Genomic DNA, 15,321 nt, shown 5'->3' with positions numbered 1-15,321 from the left:
CTTGACCAACTATTCCCCCAAACTATGCCTAACCCCTCCTGCTAATGCCCTATAAAAAATTCTGCTATCCTTCCTCAAGTTAGAACTTTCTTTCAGAGCATTTTCTAATACAGTCTTATGCTGACAGTGCTCTGTTTCGTTTTCTTTGAAACTATGAAAATACAGAAGGTCAAAGCAGCAGGAATTGGCTTCATTTTTTATTTTCTTGATGGGTTTCAAGGTAACTGTGGGCACTATTTCTGTGACTAAATATAATCACCAGGGAAATAGGCAACAGAATAGAAAAGCTTCCACTGGTCATTAAAAAATATAATAAAGACAAACATTTATTAAGCACCTAACTACACTACTATGCACTTTTATGTAACTGATTCTATTTATTCTTCATTACAACCCTTGGGATATTCTTATGTTCATTCTACAGATGAGAAATCAGAAACTTAGTTTAAGAAACTTACCCAGTTAGCAAGTGGTAAGTACAGGAATTAAATCCAATTATCCCAGGGCAATTCTTTCCACTTCACCAAAACCACCAGCTACATTGCTTTAACTCCAAGTACTTGCTATAAGAAACAACTGCATTCTTCTGAGCCCCTTGTGTTCTGTTAGGTCTACTTACTGCTTTTTTCAATCTTTAACTAAGCAAGCCTCTATGCTTTAAAATTTTCTTCATGTAATTCATTTATTGTTTTTACTTCTTCCTAAGCACTCACTAATGATCCTCAAGTATCCTATAGCTAACTGTCTCCCATTAGTAATGCTGAACATAACTTCAGAATTAAAACAATTGTACTCAATCACAATTCTTCAGTAGATATTTTCTGGACACTTCTCAGATTTTTCTCTATTTTTTTCATATCACAGTTCAATAATTAGACTCCACTGTTATTAGCGTAGTGTATGTTTTAACCAATTAGAAATAATATTGCACATAAAGTATTTTTTAAACCCAGGTATTCTACATGCAAATTAATTGACTTTTTTATGGGAATAGGGTCATTTGTGGGGGGGAAAGTAACAAAATTGTGCACAATAACAGATACTTGCATTATCTACGGCTAAAACATAAAAAAATAGTAACTTTCATCTCAACAGACACACATAAAAAAGTATTTTAACAAAATCCAATATCCATTTCTGATTTGAAGTCTCTGCAAACTAGAAATAGAAACAAATTTAATAAATCCAATAAAGGGTATCTATGAAAAATCTATAATTAATATCATACTTGTGTAAGAATAGATGCTTTCCCCCTAAAATAAGAAGACTAGAATATCCATTCTCACCATTTCTATTTACCATTATACCAGAGCATCTAGCCAATGAAGTCAGGCAAAGAAAAAGAAATAAAAGGCACCCAGAGTGGAATTAAAGAAGTAAAACTCTCTTCATTCACAGAAGACATGACTATCTATGTAGAAAATCCAATGGAATCTGCCAAAAAAAAAAAAAAAAAAAAACAGAACAAAACAAAACAAAACAAAAACTAGAACCAGAAAATGAATTTAACAAGGCTGCAGGATATAAGCACCAACTGCATTTTCATATGTTTGCAATGAACAACTCAAAAGTGGGATTTTTAACAAAAACAATACCATTTATAAGAACATAAAAAATATAATACACTTAGGGGTAAATCTGACAAAATCTGGGAAAAATCTGTATAATAAAACCGTAAAACACTACTGAAAGGAACTGAAAATCTGAATAAACAGTGATACATTATCCATGGGTCAAAAGACTCACTACTGTTAAGAGGTAAATTCTCCCCAAATTTATCTATAGATTCCAATGCAATTCCCACAGATTTATGCATAGATTCAGTGAATATCCCAGTAGGCTTTTTTTTTTCCAGACATTTAGTAACTGCTTCTAAAATTCAGATGTAATTTTTACATTTCAAATGTAAAATGTAATGTAAAATGTAATTTTTACATTTCAAATGTAAAAAAACCTAGAACAGTTGCATCACTCTGGATCCAATCAGAAAAGAGAAGTCACAAGGAAATTTGAAAAGGGAAAGTTAAGTACAAAGAATATTAACTATAATAGGGCTCGGTGTAACAACAATTAACTAGTGAGAAGCAAAGAGAATACAAGAGCAGCTAACACCTCCTAGGGCTGAGACAAGAGTGCCGTTCTACAGGGCAGAGATCAGACCCTGTCGGAGAAAGCACAGCCTTGTCTCACTGAATGACAGATAAGTCATTCTGGTGCCATGCCAGCAGAACTTGCTGGAAATTTGCCTTGTGAAACTTGGCAGAAATCCATTCATAAGGGGGCTAGGAAAAACCGTTTATCTGGCAGCGTCCCATGAAGGCATTCTGCTACAAACCCACATGAGAGGTACAAAGAGAAGCTAGCCTTGGGTCATTGGCTGCTGGGTTACTGCGGCCCTCTGAGCACTAAAGAAGCTTAGTGCTGGTAAAGTCACACATACAGCAAGAACTGTACACTAAGGAAGCCATGTGGGCTGATTCTAGAGAGGTTGAGTATGCTGCTGGAGCTTGCCAAGCAAGCACACAGAAACCAAGAAGCAAAACTTTTTCCTCCTGCAATGTCTCTGCAGCACTCTCTATTGACAAAGCCCAACACTATGCCAGCTGGCAAAAGAAAAATACTAAAAAAGCCAGATCCATTTTCACAGAACACGCAAAAAGGGAAAATCTGGAGCTAAGATGCAATAAATCAACAACCAGCACAATAGCCAAAATAACACTGAAAAAGAAGAAAAAAGTTAGGTGAGTAGCACAACTTGGTTTCATGACTTCTTATAAAGCCACAGGAATCAAAATAGTAGTAGCATTGAGACAGGCAAGAGATCAGTAATGAATTAGGTAATCAGAAATAAACCCAGACATCTATGATCAGCTGATTTTAGGCAAAAGTGTAAAGGATGACCTGTCAACAAATGGTCCTAGAACAAGTGGATATCACAATGCAAAAAAAAAAAAAAAAGAACCCTTATTCAATTTTCACTTCACATAAAAAACATTAACTCAAAATGCATCATACCACTAATTATAAAACCTAAAACTATAAAACTTCCAGAAGATATCTTAGGAGAAAGTTTTTATAACCTTGCATTAGGCAAATATATCTTAGATACAAAAACAAGAACATGATCCAGATAAGAATAAATGGATAGCCTGAACTTTCATCAAAATTAGAAGTTTTTATTCCTCAAAAGAGACTGTTAAAAGAATAAAAAGATAAGCCACCATCCAGGAGAAAACCTCTGCAATACATAGAATCAAAATATATAGGAAGCATTCAAAACTCAATAATCAGAAAACAACCCAATTAAAATAATGGGTAAAAGATTTGAGCACACATTTTACCAAAGAAAATATACAAGTGGTAAATAAACACAAGAAATGATGCTCAATATCACTAGTCATTAGAGAAATGGAAATTAAAACACAAGGAGATAACATTTTACACCTACTAGAATGGCTAAAATTAAAAGGAATAACCATACCAAATGTTGATAAAATATAGAGAAACTATCACACACTGCCAGCAAGAACAAAAAATGGTATAGGCACTTTGAAAAACTATTTGGCAACTTCCTAAAAAGTTACACAAATACCTACTATATGATCCAGTCGTTCCACATTTAGATATTTACCTAAGAGAAATTAAAATATATGTCCAGGGGCATCTGGGTGGCTCAGTTGGTTGAGCATCCAACTTCAACCCAGGTCATGATCTCGTGGTTCACAAGTTCGAGCCCTGTGTTGGGCTCTGTGCTGAAGCTCAGAGCCTGTAGCCTGCTTCTGATTCTGTGTCTCCCTCTCTCTCTGCCCCTCCCCCACTCGTGCTCTCTCACTCTCTCTCTCTCTCTCTCTCTCAAACATAAATAAAAACATAAAATTTTTAAAAATAAAATATATGTCCATACAAAAACCTATATATTAATGTTCATGGCAGCTTTACTTCTAAGAGCCAATAACTAGAAAGAACTCAGACTGCCCATCAACAGGTGACTGTGTAAACAAATTTGGGTATTATCCATATCCATCCAAATGGATATCCATATTACCCATATGTGTCAGTTATCAGTTTATTGCCCCTCAGTTCTGAATGAGTATTTCAAGGTATGTTTTGTGATAAACAACAAAATCCCTTTAAGTATTCCTCCTTTAACACGAGCACCATGCTAAGCTTTTTCAGTAGAGGACATTCAAGGGTCAGTGAAGTAGAAAGAGGCTCTCCAACAGTTTACAGAAGGGACTTGGTGGGAAGGAGTATGGAATATGTAGGTGAGGACTTCTAGTGGGGTGCTGTCCCAATCACTCAGAAAAAAACACAATCCTCCTGCAACCTTGAAGCCTCAGCCTGATAATAAACTGTCAACAGTTTATTCTGCACGTGGAAACCAGAGCCCCCCAGTATTCAGAAGGGCTCTTGACAGTGCCAGCACCTATAACCCCTCTACAAGACCCCATTCAGACTGAACACAATTGTCTACGGCCCACAGGGACACACACCACTTACACAGAGTTCCTAAATCCCTTGAAATTTCCTGACAGGAGCATCTTTGGTTCTAATGAGGCTACTCTTGGTGAGCTCCAGGATAGCTTCAGTATAGGGTCTGGTCATCAGAAAACCAAACCCTGATTATAAACTTGGAACTTCCACCCCACCCTTTATCCTCCAGTGTCCAGCTGGACACTGACTTAATAACCAAACATGCCTGTGCAATAAAACCCCCTACCAAATACAGGGTTGAGCATCCAAGTTGATAAACACATCCATGTGCCAGTAGCTGTGCACTCAAGGATCCTTCTGGGCTTCATCCTATGTATCTCTTCATCTTGCTGTTCATCGTTATCTTTAATTATATCTTTTGTAATAAGACAGTAAACACAAGTGTTTCTGAGTTCTGTGAGTCATAATAGCCAATTAAAAAACCTGAGGAGGAAGTCATGGGACCCCTCCCAATTTGTAGTCAAGTCAGACAGAAGTGTGAGCTACCCACTGCTTGCAACTAGCATCCAAAGTGAAGGGTAGTTGTGTGGGACTGAGCCTCTAACCTCTGGGGCCTGTGCTAACTACTCATTGGTATCCTCAGAGAATTAAAGAGTTGCTTGGTGTGGAAAACCCACACATCTGGTGTCAGAAGTGTTGTAATTACAGGAAATGAGTTTTCTTTTACAGGGTCAGATACTATGAGGCACTACTGACACAAAGATAAAAAGTCCCCAAAATTAAGAATTTCTGTCCCATCATATTTACACATAGGCAAGAAATCAAAAGAAATAGTTGTGTTAGATGGCATCATTAATGGCATTATTTCAAACTGATTCCAATAACAACCAGAAACAAATATAATCAATGGTTTTTAAATAACAGTAGCAAAATATTTGTTTTTTTTTATGTAAGAAAATTTTAAAGCCAATTCCTCCACTCTCAAACTGAAAAGGAACATTCCAAAAAGATACCATTTATGAGACAATGGATGGAAATATGTACAAGAATCTTGTAGATCTGTGATAGATTTAACATTTTTGCACCTATCTGTACCAGGCACAATAACCAAAATCACCCCACTCTTCTGAACACCAATTCCTCTTCTTAGTCTTGCCTTCTATCCCTATCATTCAGCTTACTGCTGATCAAACTAAGAAGCTTAGGTGTGTGCAAGAACAGATAGCAAAAACAGGCAGGGGCACCTGGGTGGCTCAGTTGGTTAAGCATCTAACTCTTGATTTCGGTTCAGGTTGTGATCAGGATTCCTGGGGTCAAGCTCCCCTTGTCAGGGTCTGTACTGACAGCCTGGGATTCTCTCTCTCTCTCTCTCTCTCTCTCTCTCTCTCTCTCTCTCTTTCTGCCTCTCCCCATCTCGCACTCTCCTCGCCATCCCCCCCCCCCACTCTCTCTCAAAATACATTAAAAAAATTATGAAAAATGCTGACTTGCACTCACAATCAATTACAAACTAAAACAAGAGATTTTTTAATCAACTGAGAAATATTAAAAGTTGAATAACACCCAGTGTAGAGAAAATATGAGGAAAAGTTTGTAAATTGGTGCAACTTTTCTGAAGGGAATTTGTTACTATAAATCAAAAATCTAAACAATAATTCAAATCTTTTGAGCCAACAATTCTATCCCAAGGAGTTAATGCTAAGGAATAATTGCACAAAATCCTTTGCATGCATTAATACATATGTTATATAATATATATGCCTTGGATATCTGTATTTTTAAAAAACACTCCTGAGGGAATTCTTACAATCATCCAGTTTGGGAACCATGCATCAAATCTATGTATTAAAAGAACTAACATCTAATCAACAACTTTTATAAGCCTAGTACTATACTGACAAATACATTATTATCATGTTTAATGAAAACACATTAGGAGCTAGAAGAGCTGTTTTAAAAGCTCCACATTCCTAAAATACTGATAGTAAAAGCCTTAAAATGAATTTTCACACAGTTCTATTCATTACCTCACTTAACAAGATTAATGTTCTGTGTTACCTGTAAGGACAATTTCTAGTTACTATCTCAAAATTTCCCATTAAATTATATTACAAAATGGAAGCTAGTCTCAAAATTAGATAAAAATGACATTTTAAAACAGAGTAACAAAAATTAGTGGAGTATCCATGACATAACATAATAATCAAAATATAGTTCATAGTACAAATGTCTTACAAAAAATACTGAGAATCTTACCTGAAAAATCATAATTACCTGGATCATTAAAATCTGTAAGAAAAAATGTCTATATCAGGTGTATCTGCAAGAAGGAAATGTTCTATATCTACACTGCCCAATATAACAATCACTAGTCATATGTGGCTGGAGAGCACTAAAATATGGCTAGTAAGACTGATGAGGAGGCCCACTAAAACATAATTAAGTATACTCATCAATTTTAACATGTATTGAAATGAGGAGTACATCTTCAGGGGGGAAAAAACTGTAAATGACATACAAGTCTAGAAAAAATCTAGACTAGTTCTTTTTGTGTTTATATTAGTAAAAGGACAATTTAATCTACCGCTCACATTCCATGAAGATACAACCAAAGGCAACTTTGAGTTTCTTCACGTCCAGCAAGGACTTAAGTAATTTTTCATTGCTACCAACACAAAAAAGGTTTGAAATCACTAACTGCAAGAGAAAAGCATTGATGACTCATTCGTAATCCCTTAAATCGATCATTATAACTTTACATAACAAAGTAATAAGATTTATTTAGCAGGACAATTAAACCCTATGGAACTTTATTTAAGGTAACTTCACTAATAATATGTTCCTGATAAACTTCAATCACATCATCTTCTTCCATTCCCAACTCTTTTGCAGTGTGATTATCAGTAATTCTGACCTTCAAAAAGAAACCTGAGTGAATTCATTGGAACTCCCTGTCTTTAACAGTACGATTCTTTGAGTTTCATGAGATGAGTTGTCATTTTCACTTTGAAGCAAATCTCAATGCTATCCTATCCAATATTGAGTTTAATGTATTCTCCTTCTTTCTTATCCCCCAAGTCCTCAGTTCAAGGTTTTGCCTCCTAGTCAGATATGTTGATGGTGGCTTCACCCAGGGTCTCCACACAGCAGCAGCCTCAGGTAGGCAGAACCTCAACTCCAGGATTGACAAATCCATCCCTCTTCACCACAGCACGATACCTCGGCTGGAGGGACTACTGCAGGCGTCACACCTCACTCTACTTTGACTTTTTAACTTTTGGAGATTTCATGGCATGCAATTTTTCTAAAATTTTAATCATAATTTTTATTACAAACATATTATCACTCTACCAATCAAAATTTCTCTTGAATTTTTAATTTAATTATCACAATTTCTATTTTCCTTTAACAGGTTACAATGATGAAAACTAGCAAGGCTTAAAACTAATGAGTTCTTAATTCTCATTTTTTAAACATTGAAATGTATTCCTTCATTATGCAAATAGCTTTCCCAGCATAGTCTTTATGAAAATGAGTAACTTAATGGGGTGCCTGGGTGGCTCAGTCAGTTGAGTGTCCAACTTCGGCTCAGGTCATGATCTCACAGTTCGTGGGTTCGAGCACGTCGGGCTCTGTGCTGACAGGTCAGAGCCTGGGGCCTGCTTCAGATTCTTGTCTTCCTCTCTTTCTCTGCCCCTCCCATGCTCACACTATGTCAATCTCTCTCTCAAAAAATAAACATTAAAAAAAATTAAAAAAAAAAAAAAGAAAATGAATAACTTAAAGTTATTTATATCTCACTCAAATCTGATCCTTGCCACTCCTCCTCTCAAAAACAAATAATAAATAAATAAATAAATAAATAAATAAATAAATAAGAAAAAAGAAAAATCCTCCATCAAATATTCATTGATCACCTACTAAGTATCAGGTGCTATTTTAGGTGCTCAGGATATATCTTGAAGGGTTGGCTGGAAGGGTTGGCTTAGCGCCCTTAACTCTGGCTCCATTCCAATTTAGCAGAATCCTGCTCTGGTACATTTATCCCCTCCTTTGCAGGCCATAGGACTGGCCCAACTATCAGCAGTAGCTGCTCTGTGAACATGAAAAGGAGGCAGTTTTCCTGGGTTTAGCCAGACACTCAAGCTTTTAACAAAGCCCATTCACAACTCAGGCCATGTACAGTTAAGCATCTAATAAATATTTTGATTAAAAAACAAAACAAAACAAAACAAAACAAAACTCATGGAACTTTCATCCTGGTAAGAAAATACTCAATAAACAAATACAAACACATGTACACACACACATAAAGTGTCATACACAATATATGATAAAAACTAGGTATTTATTTTACACTGAGTGATCAGGAAGAGTTTATATGAAGCTGTCAACGAATACAATCTCTTTGATAAAGTGTCATGTAGAATACTATCACTCTACAAATTCCAGTTTTTAACTTAACAGTAAGTATAAAAAGTACCACTCTACTAATTGACTGACTAGATGTTTTGTAAAGTGTCCTCTAGAATCTAGAATTAAATAAAATGAAAATTCTACTTCCGGGGCACCTGGCTGGCTCGGTCCTGAGCACAGGACTCTTGATTTAGGGGTTGTGAGTTCAATCCCCAGGTTGGGTGTGGAGCCTAGTTAATTAATAAAATTAAATTAAATTAATAATAATTCTACTTTCATTTACAATTATTCAAACTGTCAAGTAACTTATTAATGTGCAAAAGAATCCAATATGTTTTTAACAGATCCCCTTCCCCTTTAAAACTCCCAAAATACAAAATACATGTAATAAACCATCATGAAAGTACAATTATCCTAGGATTTTGCTTGTTTATTTGTTTGTTTGTTGAGAGAGAGCACAAACCCGGGGAGGAGGCAGAGGGAGAGAGACAGAATCTCAAGCGGGCTCACAGGGTTGATCTCAAGACCCTAGAATCATGACCCGAGACAAAATCAAGATCAGACACTCAATAGAGCCACCTAGGTGCCTATTTCCTAGAATTTTTAAGAATATTTCCATATTACAAGTCACTACTAACTGGTAGCACAGTAAGTAATATTTTTTAAATGAGATTTATCTTCTCTTCTGAAGTTGCCTATATCAAATTTCCTCAAGCCAGTAACTCAGACCCTAAACCATAGTAACACTATTGCTCTAAAAACTGAAGTATCTAAGATACATAACTATATACAGTGGAAGACAGAATCTCTTTCCAGAATAGTAAGCATTCGTACAAAGATTTCTGTGACTGTGAATGCACTTCCAACCTCTACTGACCAAAAAGAAAGACAAGGAACAATCAGAGCTCTCAAGCATTTGAATATCACAGAGTACCCTTAGAGTGCTCTCAACATTTTACAAACCTGGTCTTCTAACTAAATGTCTAAGTGAACTACCCAAGCCTAGCTAGTATCCAAGTCAGGAATCAGACCATACCTGCCTTACTCTATAGCTTATGCTCCCTACAGCAATTCTAAACCACACAAACACCCTGACTAACCTGAATGTCCAGGGAAATATCAAGAGTAACAACAACAACAACAACAAAAAAGCACATACTTAGGTAGAAAAAAGCTTCATATTTAGGAATAATTTTTATTTGGAATAAATCTAATCATAAAAGTCAATCCTATTACCACGCATATAATAATATTTACCAGAAACATTATGAAAGAGATAACATAGGATAACCCTTCTAACTAGAACTTAGAATTATCAGAATACTTTTTGAAAATGGGGATAATTTTATTAAGTTTTTGTGAAGTAGTCACTGTTTTTCAATCAATACCCTTGAAAATCCTTCCTAAAAGTTGATCTTATCTCCCATCTTAAAACTGTAAAGAACTCAAAAGAATAAAACAAAACTATAAAGAACTTAAAGTAGGTGCACCTGGCTGGCTGAGTTGGTACAGCATGTGACTCTTGATTTGGGGGTAGTGAGCTCAAGCCCGATGCTGGGCACAGAGATTACTTAAAATAAAAAATAAATTAGAGAGGCCTGGGTGGCTCAGTTGGTTAAGCATCCAACTTCAGTTCAGGTCATGATCTCATGGTTCATGAGTTCCAGCCCCACATGGGGCTCTCCACTCAACACGGAGCCCCTTCAGATCCTCTGTCTCCCCTTCTTTCTGGCCCTTCCCTGCTTGCTCACTTGCTCTCTCTCTCTCTCTCTCTCTCTCTCTCTAAAATAAATAAAAACAACAGGGGGCCTGGGTGGCTCAGTTGGTTAAGCATCCAACTTCGGCTCAGGTCACAATCTCCCAGCTCATGAGTTCCAGCCCCACATCAGGATCAGCTCAGAGCCTGAGCTGATCTGTTTCAGATTCTGTGTCTCCCTCTCTCTCTGCCCCTCCCCCCCCAAAATAAACATTCAAAAAAATTTTTAATAAAAACACTTAAAAAACTTAATTAAAATTTTTTAAAAAAAGAACTTAAAGTGGTTCCTAGTAAAAACAAGTATTACCCAGAAATAGGAGGAGGAGGAGGAGGAGGAGTGGTAGGACAAGGAGTAATACCATTAGAACACTGTACTAATAGAAGTACTAATAGTAATGACAGAAGTAGTTTACAGCAGCAGTAGTGATAGTACAGTCATATTTATAGTAATATTACTAGTAAATGTAATATGCCAAGAAAAATATATTTTTGGTTTGAACCACACAAAATGTGAGGGTCCTTATTAAAAGTAGTAATTCTCGGGATGCCTAGGTGGCTCAGTCAGTTAAGCATCTTAGTCTTGGTTTCAGCTCAGGTCATGATCTCATGGTTCATGAGTCTGAGCCCCACATCTGGCTCTGCCCTCACAGTGCAGAGCCTACTTCTCTCTCTTTCCCTCTCTCTCTGCCCCTCCCCTGCTCATGTGCTCTTTCTCTCAAGATAAGTAAGTTTTAGAAAGAAAGAAAGAAAGAAAGAAAGAAAGAAAGAAAGAAAGAAAGAAAGAAAGAAGAAAAGAAAAGTAAATCTCTTTGCATACATATGTAACTAAATGCTATGGGAAAAGAAAAGAAAGAAAAAGAAAAAGAACAAAAAGTAATTCCCTTGTATACATATGTAACTAAATGCTATTATAACTTAACCAGTAAAGTCTAGAGTTAAACTTTAGAGACCAGGTACTTGAAATTTAGCTTTATAAGTATCTCTGTGGAGTGCCTGGGTGGCTCAGTTGGTTAAGCATCCGACTCCGTGTCTCATCCTTGATTTCAGCTGAGGTAATGATCTCACAGATCATGAGACAGAGCCCCACACTCGGCTCCATGCTGATTGTGGAGCCTGCTTGGGATTCTCTCTCTTCCTCTCTCTGCCTCTCCCCTGCTCACGCTGTCTCTCTCACTCTCTCTTTCAAAATAAATAAATAAATAAACATTTTAAAAATGTTTAATTTAAAATTAAAAAACAATAAAAGTACCTCTGCTATCAACTCAATTGTCATCTCCATCAAGCATCATTCTCAAACTCCCTAATTCTCCACTCAGAGGATATCATCACTCCCTCCCCATTCTTTCAAAAGCACACTTTTAAGAGCACAATTCCCTATTTGTCACAATTTTAGAGATTTCTGTCTTTCCTCTGGCCTTTTGCTTCTTTAAGACTAATTCATGTTGTATGCTGTGGGTGTCTTGGCATTCAACACAGTACCTGAATCTTAACGTTCAGTTAATGGTTATTCCACTTAAAAAACATTCAATCATCTAATGTGTAATTCACAGTGAAAATTTACTAAGGGCAGCTTAGAAGCTGCTAAAGTTTGTATATGAAGAATTGATGTATAAAAATATTCAAGAGAGCTCAGTCCCAAATAATATATTCTGGACACAAGTTCTTTCTGATTTGAGTAAGGTTTTAAGATATCAGCATTATCAGGCCGAAACTTCCACTATTAGATCTACTTTTATTTTTTTTCTTAAAGTTTATTTATATGTTTTGAGAGAAACAGAGAGAATGCATGAGCAGGGGAGGAGCGGGGGGGGGGGGGGGGGGGGGGGGGGGTGGGGAGAGATAGAGAATCCCAAGCAAGCTCTGCAAGCTTGATGAGGGGCTCAAACTCAGGAACTATGAAATCATGACCTGAGCCAAAATCAAGAGTGGGATATTTAACCGACCGAGCTACCCAGGAGCCTCATATTAGATCTACTTTTGAAGCCACCCATTTACTAACAAGTTCAAGTATTCCCTCCTCTGTAAACCCTTTAATTACCGTCTAGGCACAATTTATTATTCCTCCCCATGTGCTACTACTGAGTTTTACAAATACGTCAATTGTATTTACCACACTAAGTAGACCAGGACTAAACTTCATACAACTCAACACATTTCACATGTTACAGACTGATTCCCTCAAACTTCCTTCAGAACACCAAATTCAGTCTCTTAGATATCATTTTATCAATGATTTTGAGTTACTTCATGAAGCTCTGGTAGCTCACAATGCTAAGGAATTAGAAGAAGTTTGAAGCCAGGCCTCACTGAAGTAGAGATAAACAAAAATATTATCCTGGCCTATGATGAAAAAACAAATTAACTCACCCTACCTTATTTCCCTGTCCTACCACAGACAAAGCCTTGGCCACATATACATAAAAGTTGGAATGGTAAGGGTGAAGGGGTGACTAAAGCTTTCATTATAAAATCCTGCAGGGCCGGTGTCCTATGTCTGGCCTAACTCTTCCCAAGACCTACTCCCAACAGTTCTTGATTTCTCCCTTGGTACAGTGTAGAGCTATAGAAATTGCTGAGTTGCAAACAGACATCCTAGGCGATCAAACATGTGAGTGGGAAGCATCCTTTAAGTAGCCAGGTCATACTGTCACAGCAGGGCAAGAAAGATCCTTTTCCCCCAGCTTCATATACCTACCATTCCAGTAACAGGGCTCAAATTCCAGAGGCTGCACCCCTCTCTACAAGGAGCCAAAGTTGGGCCCAAGATCCATTTGTTCAGCCCAAGGACAGGTATCCCACTCAGATACTTTTGATGTTGTGTACTAACTAGGATTCCTGGTCCCAAGAGACAACATGACCAGAAACTAGAATTTGATGTTTTATAATGACAGATTTGGCTCTGTGGAGTAACTCCCCATAAAATACCCAAACACCTCTTACCTCTCTGCCATGTGAATATTTATTTTCAAACACATTTTGGGGAACATATTATTATATAGGAAATTAGGGGGCTTCTTACATTGCAACTATTAACTTACATTTCCCGCTCACCTACTAAATTATCAGCTTCCGAACTGCAGGGTCTTAATCATTTTGTGTTCCGAACTCATAGTAATTGTGCATTACATTTGACAGACATCAAATTACACCCACAAATATATAATCAGTAAGGAAAATTCAATTTGTAAGTACAACATAAAATATTAAATTATTTGACTAAATATAATTTATAACCTAAGTATGAGAGTCTAGAATACCAAGTTTGACACATCCAGGAGATCATTTTTATCACCTAGTTATAAATTTCAATTTTTAGAAGAGAACAATGTGAATCATTGTGGCAATATAAGTCCTAAAGCATTGTTTTCTAATCACATAAGAAAAAAAAATTACACTTTTCAAGATCCAATAAAAGTTAATTAGCCCCAGGGAAAAAAACATAAAATAGTCTTTAAAAGAAAAAGGAAGAGAAAGACAGAGAGACTGAGACTTCTGAAAATCCAGGCAAGGAAAAGGCACATGCAAAAGCTAAGTCAAAAGCAATGGAAAAGCTAAATAAATGTACACACAGCTCAGTCTGACCAACCCAACTACATCATTCAATAAAAAAAAAAAAAAACTATAATTAAAAACACAATGATGCAGAATGTGAAAACACTAGTAACTATAAAAAGCACAAATTTAAAAAGAAATTATGGGTGCGCCTGGATGGCTCAGTTAGTAAGCGTCTGACTTTGGCTCAGGTCATGATCTCACGGTCTGTGGGTTCAAGCCCCACATCGGGCTCTGTGCTGACAGCTCAGAGCCTGGAGCCTGCTTCAGATTCTGTGTCTCCCTCTCTCTCTGCTTCTACCCCACTCATACTGTGTCTCTCTCTTAAAAATAAATAAACATTAAAAAAAAATTTAAAAAGAAATTATGATCACAACTATGTAAAAAAAAATCTATATATGAAAAAGAACAAAAAGGCACATACACTCACACAGTAACTATAGTCATATTAAACTGTGGGATTAAGAGGGCGCCTGGGTGGCTCAGTCGGTTAAGCATCCGACTTCGGCTCAGGTCATGATCTCACGGTCCGTGGGTTCAAGCCCTGCGTCGGGCTCTGTGCTGACAGCTCAGAGCCTGGAGCCTGTTTCAGATTCTGTGTCTCCCTCTTTCTCTGACCCTCCCCTGTTCATGCTCTCTCTCTCTATGTCTCAAAAATAAATAAATGTTAAAAAAAAAAAAAAATTAAACTGTGGGATTAAGGAAGATTCTCTTATTTTAAGAGAACCATTGTTTGAATTATCTAAATATAGTAATTTTTAAAAACTTTTTTTAAATATTAATTTTTGAGAGAGAGACAGACAGATAGAACATGAGCAGGGTAGGGGCAGAGAGAAACACAGAATCTGAAGCAGGCTCCAGACTCCAAGCTGACAGCACAGAGCCTGACGCTCGGCTCAAACTCACCAACCATGAGATCACGACCTGAGCCAAAGTTGGGCCCTTAACCGACTGAGCCTCCCAGGTGCCCCATATACTGACTTTTTTAATGTAAAGATTTTTCAAAAGAAAATAAACTACATTTTACATATAACTTACCACACTTTCTGTTTTCATACTTCTACCAAGATATCATACTTCTACAAAGCACTAAATTCACGATATCTAAGCACTAAATTCATGATGTGCATTAAACTGTTTTACCACATCACAGAAAATGTAAG

General features: G+C 36.8%; 1 protein-coding gene across 17 annotated transcripts in view; it reads right to left on the bottom strand.

The window, feature by feature from the left end:
* FUT8 (fucosyltransferase 8) overlaps positions 1 to 15,321 on the bottom strand; it is a 310,681-nt gene that overhangs the window by 232,986 nt on the left and 62,374 nt on the right. For 2 of the 17 annotated variants that reach the window (XM_045451267.1, XM_045451271.1), the window contains exon 3: positions 6,691 to 6,723. The exons of the other annotated variants lie outside the window; for them this stretch is intronic. The gene's annotated coding sequence lies outside the window, so the exon portion shown is untranslated. The remainder of the gene's footprint in view (positions 1 to 6,690; positions 6,724 to 15,321) is intronic. 17 annotated transcript variants of the gene reach the window in all.

The sequence above is a fragment of the Leopardus geoffroyi genome, chromosome B3 (assembly GCF_018350155.1).
Source record: "Leopardus geoffroyi isolate Oge1 chromosome B3, O.geoffroyi_Oge1_pat1.0, whole genome shotgun sequence".
In the NCBI taxonomy this organism is placed as follows: Eukaryota; Metazoa; Chordata; class Mammalia; order Carnivora; family Felidae; genus Leopardus; species Leopardus geoffroyi.
Note: the sequence above shows the minus strand (reverse complement) of the source record. Positions and strands in the feature narration are given on the sequence as shown.